Genomic DNA, 11,850 nt, shown 5'->3' with positions numbered 1-11,850 from the left:
TCCAACGCCAGCATCCCTCTAGCCCTAGGCTCCAGCCGGGACCGGATGCCGCTGAGGTATCCAGCGTGCGCCTGTTGTCAGTCTCCAGCCCAACTCTGAACGCCCCGCTACTATATTCTCCGCCTCCGATTGGCTGGCTGGAGGCGGAGCGATTGTCCGTAGCTCCAATCAGAGTTCGATTTCCCACGGGCTTCCGAGGCCCCGCCCCCGAGGCCGCTGGCCCAGGAGCCCTGACAGTTCCCATTGGCAGACGGCGGGCGGGCCGAAGGGCTGAGCAGCGCCGCTGCCGTCGGGCGCGCAGCTCTGCAGCGCTGCTAACGCTTCGGCGCCCGCACCCCCAGGGGCCCGGCGGCCCCGCATTGTGCTGGGCCGGGTCACCGAGATCCTGGATGAACGTCACAGGTGAGTACCGCGGGCCTAAGGGGGGCGGGCCGGTTGGCCAGAGGCTCCACGAGGGATGGCGATGAGAATGCTTGGAGCCGTGGTGCCGGTGGCGGACGGCGGACACGTCCTGACTCCAATCTCTCGCACACTGGAGCTCCCGGTGGGTCCTAGCTCCCCCAGATCTGGCTTTGCTTGTATTGTTTTCTTGTGCACACACTTGGGAGGTGTGGTGATCTGGGGAGGGAAGGCACAATTCTTTCGTGCAAAGGAGAGTCCTGGAACCGGGCGAGACAGCGGAGCCCAGGTGCTGGCGCCGAATGGCAGTGACAGCGTCCAGACGTTGGCATTCGATTTTTCTGGCAGCAGGAGGTCAGCGTTGACCTGCGGCGGCCTCATCTCTATGTATTTATCAGCTTATTTTAAATCAAGTTCGGGGAGGGCGTGCGTGTGTGTGCCTGGGTCTATCAGTGTGTGTGTCTCGGTCCCCGACTTGGGCACTTACGGGCCTGGCCCTTTGCCAACCCTGCCGGGTGTTCACCTTGGCCATCCGCGCTGTACTCCGGGTCGGGCACACCGCGGGAGAGCCGTGGGGGCGGGCACACAGGGCGACGGACCTGCGGTGGGCTAGGGAGGGGGTATTTAAAGCAGAATCCTACATATGGGCAGACAATGACTGGTCCAGGTGGTGGGGCTCTGCTTTGCGGCCGCGCTTCGGACCCATCCGGGTCTGGTCCTCTTCTCCCTCTCTGCTTCTCCGATGCCTGTGCACCGTGAGACTGGGCACCGGGCTGGGGACGCGTGGGGCCCGCTTTTGTTTACAGACCTCGCCATTGGACGAGAGATACGCTCTCAGGCCGGGCCACTGCTGCCTGCCCCCTACGAGTCTGAAGTTGATGTGTGTCTTCAGGTGACGCCTCCTCCCCGGGTCTTGGGCCCAAAGCTTCAGGGGAAAGACCTGACTCTGCGCCTTCTCACCAGCCCCGCCCCGCCCTGCTCACTCAGATCTGCACCTAGAGGAGCTGATATCTTTTGGCCCAGCTGGGTCAAGATGGGCTGTCCAGGCGCGGACCTCGCCACGCGTGTCCCTTTCTAGTCGCATCCTCTGGCCATCCTCCAGGGTCAGATAGACTTAGAATCTGATCTGTCTTTTTCCTGCGTGGTGGCTGACAGGTTTTGAAGGACGCGCGTGAGCCCTTGGGAATGCTGCAATCCACGTCTTCTTCTGTGGTACCCATGCGGTCCCGTGCAGCAGCTGGGCAGCATCACGGTGTCAGAGTGTCTGGGTTCGGGTGTCTGTCCGGTGCATGCTGACTTGGCATATACTCTGAAAGCTGCAACAGAGGTTGTGAGGTCTGAGGTCATAAGAGTCGGGGCATCCAGTTCCTGCTGAGTATCAGTTACCAATGGGGTGATTCCTGGCAGAGCAACTTAATCTCTCAAAGCCTCAGTTTGTGCGTCTGTAGAGTGGAGATGTGGCTCCTTTTGAGGGCTGGTGGTGGAAATGAAATGACAGTGTAAATGGACTGCGTGATACAGAGACAGCCACACGGGGAACACTGAAGTTCTGTTGCCTGTGTTGAGGAAATCTGTTTCACACAGAGAGGAGCACCCTCTCTTCTTCCATTTAAATTAAGGGGATTCTCTTCTATCCCCTTACATTATACAAGGCACAAGGACTCCGCTTTTCAAACCCAATAAGACTTGTTTTACTTGGTCTTAGGTTTAATTATTCTTATCTAATCTCTCGCGGTGCCCTTTTATGTGTGTGACTTTTCACTGGGTTCTAGGTTTTTCTCCTTGCTTCTTCTTTAAGGCTGTGTCAAGATGGGCTGCTTTGCGGCCGCACTTCGGACCCCATCCGGGTCTGGTCCTCTTCTCCCTCTTTGCTTCTCCCAGACTTTAGGCCTGGAGGAGGAAAAACCCATCCAGGTGGGAAACCTTTGCTGTTGAACCAATAACTGCCTACAAAGCAATGAGTCCTGGGAACGAGGGCCCTTTCAACAAAGGGCTCTCTGGAGAGAGGAAGGAACACTTCCTAGTATGGGGGAAGTTTAAATTATGTCTTGTAGCTGTAAAGTTTGGGACATCACTAGGCTCTAGAATTGGACTGGGTGGTAAACATTGAAGTTGCTAAGTAATTATCACTGAATCGAGGGAGTTGGCCCTGGTAATGGGGGCCGTCTAGCAGGGAAGGTAGAAGGGGGAGAATTGATTTCACTGAGTATCTCCAAATGTCAGTGTGTTTTGACTTGGGTTTCCTGTTCTCCTGGCCCTTCACCAGTGATTTTCTCTAGGTAAACATCAGAAGCCAGTTTCATGTTGGAAGAAAAAAAAAAAAGCCAAATCAAAGAACAAGTCATAATCACATAGTTAAAGAAAAAAAATCCCAGGCACACTCTAAGCTATCATTGAAGAAATGCTTCTTGTTTTAACACCCTTTTGATTATTGGGGCAAATCAGCTAGGTGCCACATTAAATCCTATGGATGTAGACCCTGGAAGCCTTTGCTAGCCAAAGCAAGCAAGCAGGCAAACAAAAACCAGGCGAGAGACTTGCAGTCTGCCCAGAGGTTGCAGGAGTTCCTCCCCACACTTGTATACCCCCCACTGCCCCTTTACCCCCCCCCAACCCCATGTCTGTCAACCTAAATGGAGAATGACTACCCCCAGCCCCCATGTGCCACTGAGGTGAACAGGCTGGAAGGTAGCATCATCACTAGACACCTATCAGTCAGCCAGATAACCTGTTTAAAGTTCCACTCCTGGGAAGGATTCCAACCCTTTAGGAACTCTCCTGAGAATTCTGTAGCTCTTTGGGATGCAGAAGCCCTGTACTTCACCCTCCTGCTGTTGCCCAGGCATTGGATCAGTTGGGGGCCTAAACTTAAAGAGAGCCAGGTTAGGAAATCTCATTAGCTGACAGTTTAACCACACTCCAGTGCTCATCCAAAGGCCTAGGACAAAGGCTTCTTGCGAGTTCTCCCCTTTCTTTAACTTCATCTAAGCCAAGTGGAAAAGCTGTGCTGGTCCCAACGTCTCACCCCAAAATTTCTGATGTTGGTGAGAATCCTAGACTTTCTGGACACCTAGGGACACGCACGCGTGCACGTGCGCGCACACACGCACATACACACGCACACACACACACAAGCACACACACACACAGTTGCTTTTATAAATCAAGGGAACAGAAATAGTGAGTGTATGATTTTTATGCCCTTTTGTTTTCTATGTATTTATTCACTTTTAATAAAAGATCAGTAAAATCAGATCTCCAAGGCCACGGCTGTCTTTTTCTCTCCCATCCATAATTCTTCAAGCCTTCTTCTCTGTCGGTGTTCTATTTTCTGTAACTCTGTGCTACAGGAAACAAAGAGGGTCTTTTAACATCATTGTAGGCCACATCACTTACTTGAGAATATTAAAGAAAAAGAAAAGAGGCGCTCAGAAATTAGATGGTCCCCAGCAAGGAGCAAACCGAGACGGGAAACAATGTTCCAGTGTGAATGAGCACATTAATAGTTAGGCACAGCTTCCCCTTCTGTACCCTTCCCAACCCCTTGGCACCCCTGGCACCTCTTCCACACCCATCTAGCAAAAGACTTTCTCTGTTCCCTCGGTCTTCAGGGATCTCGTTAAGCAATTCACAGGGGCCTGGGCTGAAAGTTTGGGCGGTAGGAGAGATTCCTCCAGGGCTGGTAGATCCTTCTAGAACACCTCACTGGTCTTTTGTTAGCTGGAGAAGTTCCTCTCCCAGTCATCACGCACTCTGCAAGGCAGTGGAGTAGAGGCCTGGGCTTCCTGACAGTGTAGATGCAGAGCTCTAGGGAGCAGGTACGCTGCTGGCGGGATATGAGAAGGTGGGTTACAGGGGCAGATCGGTTGTCTGCTTTGAAGGAGGTTAAACAAAGAGTGATGATTCATGGAGAAGCTGTGGGAGGCGCTGGCAGCTGAGTAGAGCCTCCTCTTCAGAATAGGCCAAGGTCTGGGTCCTCCCGCAAACCTTTCTTCCTGTAATTCCTGTACAGCGGGACTTAGGTCAAGGTGGGAGGCGTGGGGGTGGGTATCCCAGCATTTTTGAAACCTAGGAAAACCGAAGTTTGATATGAAAAGTGCCTGATGCTTTCTGCTGGGCACATTTTAAATAGGGAAGTAGAAATAAGGGGGGGGAGTGTTTAAACAACAAAACAAAGCAAAGCAAAACCAAACACTTCCCCCCAAAACTGCCAGCTTGTTCCATCTTCTGCCTCCGTGGAGGACGGCGTGGAGGACGGCGTTGTTGAAGATGCAGGGACTAGCCTTGTCCCTTTATCTGCAGTTTTACTTCCCACAGTTCAATTACTCTTTGCTAATTACAGTCCCAAAGCATTAAGTCTCGTATTCTAGAAATGATTTGTAAGTTATTACTGCTATCATTATTTTGAGATGTGGTTGCTCAGTGTGCCAGGCTGTCTTTGAATTCAATCATTCTCTCACCTCATCCTTCCTAATGCTGGCATTTCAGGTGTGTCATGTCATACCTGAGAAAAGTCTTAAGTTTTAAATAACCTTTATCAAAGCATTGGTTTCAATTATTCTATTTATTTATTTACTTTTGAAGTGCTTGGGTTCCAACCCAAAGCTTTACGTACACCGAGTTCTGCTATTAAGCCACACCCCTGGACAAATTGTTTTTGTGCTTTGAAGCCCTAGCAGTCTTGGAATTTACTATGTAGACTAGGCCGGACCCAAACTCACAGAGATGTGTCTGTCTCTGCCTTCTGAGTGCTGGGATTGAAGGTGAGCATCAACCAGGGGTGGTGGGGCCTGCCTTTAATCTCAGCGCGTTCTATTGTGAATTTCCTACCGTGTCTGTTTACAGTTAAATTTAGCATGGGTCTGTATATGTTGGAACAGACATGGTGTGTATGTGTGTGTCTGTGTGTGTTTGTATCATGGAGCTATCTATTGGCCAATCTGTTTTGGAACTGTTCCCATGCAGGAGGAGGTCTTAGAACCAGTTTGTCCCCTGCAGGTTTACACATGCGCGAGGGAGGGCTGAATGGAGCAGCGGGTGAGCTCCCACCAGCCTTGGGATGGATGTGGAGTAGAAGGGATGCTGGGCTAAGGACAGTCAGTTGCTTCGCCTTAAAAGCCCCAAGCACACTTCTATGGCCATGTGGGAAGACAGGATATCCTGCAGACACAGGCTGTCTTTGTGAAGCCCGCCACCACTGGGGACCTCTCCTACCTCCCCCTGCCACTTTCCCATCTTCCTTCAAGCCCTGAACCTCGTAAACACAGACCAAGTCTACTTCCTGCTCCAGATTTCCTGTGCCAACTCTGCAGAGGTGATAATGGGCCCAGAAACCTGGCAAGGCAGCCATGGGAGGGGGCAGGCCTATCAGGATGAGGCCCAGCCTCGGAAGGTTCCCTGTGCAGGTCTGGGGTCTGTGGAAAAGGAGTAGGTGCGGTGGAGAGCTGGGGGTGGAGCTATCTTGTTTGGACTTAGGGAAGCTTGGTTGCCCTGCAGTCTGTTCCTGTCCCCCTATTTATTGGAAGGCTCCAGGGTTTGTGGGGAGGGATCTCAGGTCTGGCCTTCCCAGGCCTTTCTTCAGAACTCAGTCTATCTCTTCTGTGAGGTGCTATGTTCCCAGTTTGTTTGTTTGTTTCTTGCTCAGTAGCCCAGGCTGACCTTGAACTTGAGAATCTCTTGACTCCTGGAATTACAGGTGTGCCCACCACACTGGGCTCAGAGTCTCTTCATCCACCCCTCAGCACCTGGGCTGGATGGGATGAGTGTGTGTGCTTGGCGACATTCCAGGGGTGACACTTTACAGTGGGAATGGTCTCTGGGGCCTCCTGGGTTGGTTCACATCACTTTTCAGGAACACAGGCCACTCGCTGTATAGCACAGGCTGTCTTCCAACTCAGGACATTCTTGCCTCAGCCTCTCTAGCGCTGGAATCATAAATGTGTGCCATTGTGTATGGTTTAACATGATTCTTCTTGCCTTTGTGTATGCGTGTGCGTGCGTGTTTGTGTGTGTGTGTGTGTGTGTGTGTGTGTGTGTGTGGGATCATGAGTGTTCAGCTGTGTAGGAATATGTGCATGAGGAGCCCAGAGGTTGACATTGAGTGTCTTCCTTGACCATTTATCCCTTTATTTATTATTATTATTGTTATTATTATTATTATTTGTTTTTGTTTTTCGAGACAGGGTTTCTCTGTGTAGCTTTGGAGTCTGTCCTAACACTTGCTCTGCAGACCAGGCTGACCTTGAACTCACAGAGATCCACCTGCCTCTGCCTCCCAAGTGATGGGATTAAAGGCCTGCACCAACACCACTCGGCTGTCCCTTTTTGTATAACCAAGGCCAAGTCTCTTCTGAGCCTGGAGCTTGCTTGCTTTGGGTAGTCCAGCCAGGCAGCCTGCCCTGGGGAATCCTTTGTCTCCATTGAGCACTGAGATAGTAGGTTAGCTGTCACAGGTGGGCTTTTATGTGAGCGCCAGGGAACCAACAATGGCCCTTACACTTTGTGTGGCTGAGCTGTCTCTCGAACCCCAGCATATTGTGCTTTAAGCATCATTGCTGTGGCAGCATGTGTCTATAATTCATCCGTTCTTATGAATGGATAATATTTCATTAGTCGGATATGGTGTGTTTTGTGTGTTTTCAGTGGATGGCATAAGGACCACTTCCTCCTTTCTTCTGCGGTGAACGCTCATGGCTATGCCATAGTTAGTGTACTGTCTGTTTGACTTTTAAACAAAAGCCTAGGCAGGGAGCTGCTTGGCTCTGTGATGATTCTGCTGACCTCTCTGAGGACACACCAGGTGATTTCCACCAGGTCGCCCTGGGGCTCGCCTTGCCAGCAGCAGGGCCCCAGCTTCTGATTTCTCTACATCCTTGAAGGCTGCTCTTCTGGGTCTTGATGAAAAGCCATCTGGAGAGCTGGAGGTGGCTCCTCCGGGTTCTGATTTGCATCCCTCTGTTGATCAGGCAGAGTGTCTTTCTGGTGTTTGCTGGCTAATTATGTATTTTCTTTCCAGACCCTGTGCTGATTCCTCACCTTGATCTTTGTCTTTAATTGGTTATATGGCTTCTTTATCATTCATTTGTGGAATCTGGGTGAGCTCCTTCCTCGCACCCTGACCCATCTTTGTGGGATGTGTGCATGAGCCCTTGGTCTGACCTGATTTGTATGTTTTCTCCATTCTGTGAGTGATGGTTTAGTTTTCTTGATAATCTCCTTTGCATATTTTTTTCAAGACTGACAATAAAAACATGTTTAAAAAACAAACAAAATGAAACAAAAGCTGGGTGGTGGTGGCATACGCCTTTAATCCCAGCACTCGGGAGGCAGAGACAGGTGGATCTCAGTGAGTTTGAGGCCAGCCTGGTCTACATAGTGAGTTCCAGTACAACCAGGGCTCTTCAGAGAAACTGAAAAAAAAAAAACCGAATACTTTATTTTAGAAGGTATTTCAGGGGCTGGGGAGATGGCTCAGTGGGTAAAGCACTTGCCATGCCAATGTGAGGACCTACATTTGAATCCCCAAGAAAGAACCTGAGAAACCTTGTCTCACTGAGACAAGGAGGGTGGTGGTGGTGAAGACCAAAAGCCAAGGTTGCCTTCTGACATCCGTAGATGCTCTATGCTGTGTGTGTGCCTGAGCACACCAGGCACACACACTTATATACACATATGTGTCATACAGATACACACAGAGATGAAAAAGCCTTCAATGAATTGAAGGAAATATCTGCAAATTAGACTATCTATGATGATCCCTCTTGGGGTTAGATTTCTTTATCTCCTTTACATGTATGAATGTTTGACTTGTCTGTCTGTCTGTTCACCATGTGTGTCTAGCGCCCACAGAGGCAAGGGGAGGGTACCCTGGAGCGAGAGGTGCAGTCATCAACCACCAAGTGGGTACTGGGAATTGAACTGGGTCCTCTGGAAGAGCAGCAAGTGTTCTTACCCACCGAGCCATCTCACCAGCCTTGGCTTTTAGATTTGTGTGTGTGTAATATCAGGACAGGGATTTTCAGCCATGGCCAGTTTGCTTCCAGGGGTCATTTGGCAGTGGAAGCAGCGCTTGGTTGTCTCTACTAGAAGGTGTCTAGCAGGAAGAAGGAGGCGGAGGAGAAAAGGAAGAGGAGAAAAGAGAAGAAGGTAGAAGAAGGGAAAAGAAGAAAAAAATGCTTCTAAGTGGTCTGCAGTGCACAGGAAAGTCCATACAGCAAAGAACTATGTGACGTCAGGATGGTTATGCCGAGGTGGGAGCTGTGCCCTTGGAAAGACATGATACAGTATGTGTGCATGTGCGCATGCGTGTGTACTTGTGTGTGCATGCATGTGTCTGCGCGTGTGTGTCTGCACGCACATGTGCACATGCCTGTGCATGAGCTCGTATGCTGGGACCCAGGGCTGCACAGATGCAAGCTCTCTCCCATGGTTTTGTGCACTATTCCAGCTCCGCAAGTATTATCAAAGTCACAGTAACATGTTTAACATGTTTATGTAGGGAGGGAGCATAGTGTTTTCTTCATATTTGCACCTGATTGCTCTTAATTTCTGCTCATTCATTCAATTATTTATTTATGTGCCTATCTCTCATCTATCTATCATCTATGTATCTATGTATCTATCTATCTATGTATCTATCTATCTATGTATCTATCTATGTATCTATGTATATATGTATCTATCTATCTATCTATCATCTATCTATGTATTTATCTATGTATCTATCTATCATCTATCTATGTATGTATCTATGTATGTATTTATGTATCTATCTATCATCTACCTATGTATCTATGTATGCATGTATCTATCTATCTATCTATCTATCTATCTATCTATCTATCTATCTATCTATCTATCTATCTATTTATCTATCGTCTCAATACGTAGCCCTGGTTGACCTAGAACTCACTATGTAGCCCAGGCTGGCCTTGAACTCTGCTTCCCAGTGCTGCTAGTTGAGCTCTTTTGGTATATCTCCTTTGACTTATTATTGTTTTGTGTTGAATTAAATGAATGTCACTTTTTTTTAATGGTGGGAAGTCCTTAAAAATTAGGCAGTCTCTTCATTGTTCTGTCTGTCCCTCAGTTCGGGGCTGCAGGATACTGCTGTGTCATGGATAGCTTGCTCTTGGCCTTCTTGTCTGCTCTGCTTGTATGGAGGAGGAGGATACTGGCCCACCTCATAAGCCGTCCGTTGAGCATTGGAAATATTTTCCAGTTGTTCTGGGTGCCGTTCAAAGGTCTACTGTGATATTTTAGAAAAGTTTTATGAATATTAGAGTAATTATCTCATCTTGAATTCAGTGATTAGAAATTATAATTTGAATGCCACAATTATATCCGTTGAACTTTCACATCTTATTGTAATTTGAAAAAAATTAAGACTGCGTTACTCTGGTTTTCACTTAACTAAGCAATTTAACAAATTAATTATTTAAAAATAGATTTAAGATTTGTCCGTATTGTTTCCCCTCCTTTTCTCTCTTTGGCAGTTGATGACTTTAACTTGGGGGTTGCATCTGCCTGCCTGCAGCCTTGGCTATGGTCCCTCACCAATTGCACTGAACTATTTCAGGTAGCCTTAAAGGGTTTGTGCAGCCTGTGCTACATTACAGTGCCAGCATCCTTCAGGGGAGAACTTTGACAGATGGGGTTCCACTGCAGAAGTGTGGCTTGGTGTCAGGGGCTTGGAATTGTCCTGCCGAAGACAGCTAACCTAGTTAAGCCTGTTTGTTATCGGGAGGCTCTTGTTGGAGTGAGCGAGAGGATCGGGAGTGATTCCTCACCAGTGGCCCCCGAATTTAAACTGCCCAAGATGCAGCACTGTGACTCCCTCCCACCGCAGAAGCGAGTTCATGGGCCTCTTTGTAATGGCCTGACTGTCCTGGAGCTCACTTTGTAGACCACGCTGGACTTGAACTCACAGAGATCTGCCTGCCTCTGCCTCTCGAGTGCTGGGTTTAAAGGCATGCACTACCCTCGCCCACCTGGCCTGCTCTTTTCAGCAGAGGGATCTAGTGGCTGCCAGTATCGCTGGGCACAGCCCACAGCCCCAACAGGAGACTCACAGGCCTCTGGGAGCCTGAATTCTGTGGCTCATTATGTTTGGCAACATGTTCTTATTTTGTGTCCTTGAGATGTGGACCCTCAGTATAGCTCAGGTTAGTCTGACCCTCACTAAAATATCTCAGGCTGGTTTTGAGCTCTGGATTCTCTTGCCCCATCTCCCAAGTGCTGAGATTATAGGTGTGCAGCACCCAAGCCCCACAACTTTATTGTCTGTATGTTTTGGTGGGACTGGGAATTGAACCCAGGACCTCATGCATGCTGAGTGAACACTCTTCCTTTAAGCATTCTGACAACTTTAACGAATTGGTGGCCGGGACAGGATTTGTAAATCCCTCAAGCAATAGTAAGGTATGTTTTGTTTTTGCTTTTCGGGTTTTTCTTTTTCTTTTCCAGTTTGTAGAAGGCCTTTTGTGGAATTCTGAAAGGCTGCTTCAATAGGACGCGGCTGCGGTTTGTTTCTCAGTCTCCTGACCCGCACTCCAGATGGGCTGTCTTTGATGTAAGAGCTCTCTGATCTCCAGCAGGTTAACAGTCCATGGCCTTTGATCACCTGGGCTCGCTCTCCCTTTTCTCATGTATGCTGTGTGTTCATTTGTTTTTCCATTTTTTTCCTGTGCCTAGGAGAGTCTTCCATAAACATTCTATCAGTGTTTCCTATCCTCATTACGATATGTTGAGTCACTACAGTTTCTCTTTGTTGTGTCAGATGGGAAGATAATCGCTGTAAGTATTTTTACATATATTTTCGTGTTTGAAGTATTGAAGTGTGGTACTCTTCTTTTCTCGGTATTTGTATAAAGACTAAAAAAATGGGACTTTGATAATCAGTGAAGTCACAGGTTGGAGTATGCAGGTCCGGTGACGGTGGGTGGAGCTATCAGGAACTTCCCCAACTGTGTTTTCTTCTTTGCAGTCCGTTTACACATGGGGATTAATGGCCAAGACTCCTCAACAATAGAGGCGCTGGGAGACAGAGGTTGCTGGGGACGGGAGTGGGGGCTGGGGGCGTCAGAAGTGCCTAGTGATTACATCTAAATGGCAGGATTAGTCCCACTGATGGACCTTTTCTGATCACGCTCCACCCGAGGTCCTTGACCTGACGTGTGCTGAGCTCACAGAGCCAATGACTTCCTTTCTTTTTCCAAAGCCACGGATCTGTCGTTCATGTTTCCATGAACAAGTGCTCTGTGATCTCAGCCTTGCTCTAGAATTGCCTCCAGTTTCTGAACTGCCCTTTCTCGGCTTTCTTAGTTGGTAAGCAGCCTACAACTCGGGTAAATGAGATGCTGGACTGAGTCGGGCAGCCTGTACATCTGAGGGGGAAGTGTGAGACTGCACAACAACCAGGAAGGCACGCAGGGAACACACACACGCGCGCGC

General features: G+C 48.8%; 1 protein-coding gene across 1 annotated transcript in view; it reads left to right on the top strand.

Annotated features, from left to right (window-relative positions):
- Positions 1 to 258: 258 nt before the first annotated feature.
- Positions 259 to 11,850, top strand: part of Tiam1 (T cell lymphoma invasion and metastasis 1) — a 377,147-nt gene continuing 365,555 nt past the window's right edge. Inside the window, exon 1 of the mRNA XM_026787829.1 lies at positions 259 to 402. The gene's annotated coding sequence lies outside the window, so the exon portion shown is untranslated. The remainder of the gene's footprint in view (positions 403 to 11,850) is intronic.

Source organism: Microtus ochrogaster, chromosome 2, assembly GCF_000317375.1.
Source record: "Microtus ochrogaster isolate Prairie Vole_2 chromosome 2, MicOch1.0, whole genome shotgun sequence".
NCBI lineage: Eukaryota > Metazoa > Chordata > Mammalia > Rodentia > Cricetidae > Microtus > Microtus ochrogaster.
This window is presented reverse-complemented; position numbering and strand designations above follow the sequence as displayed.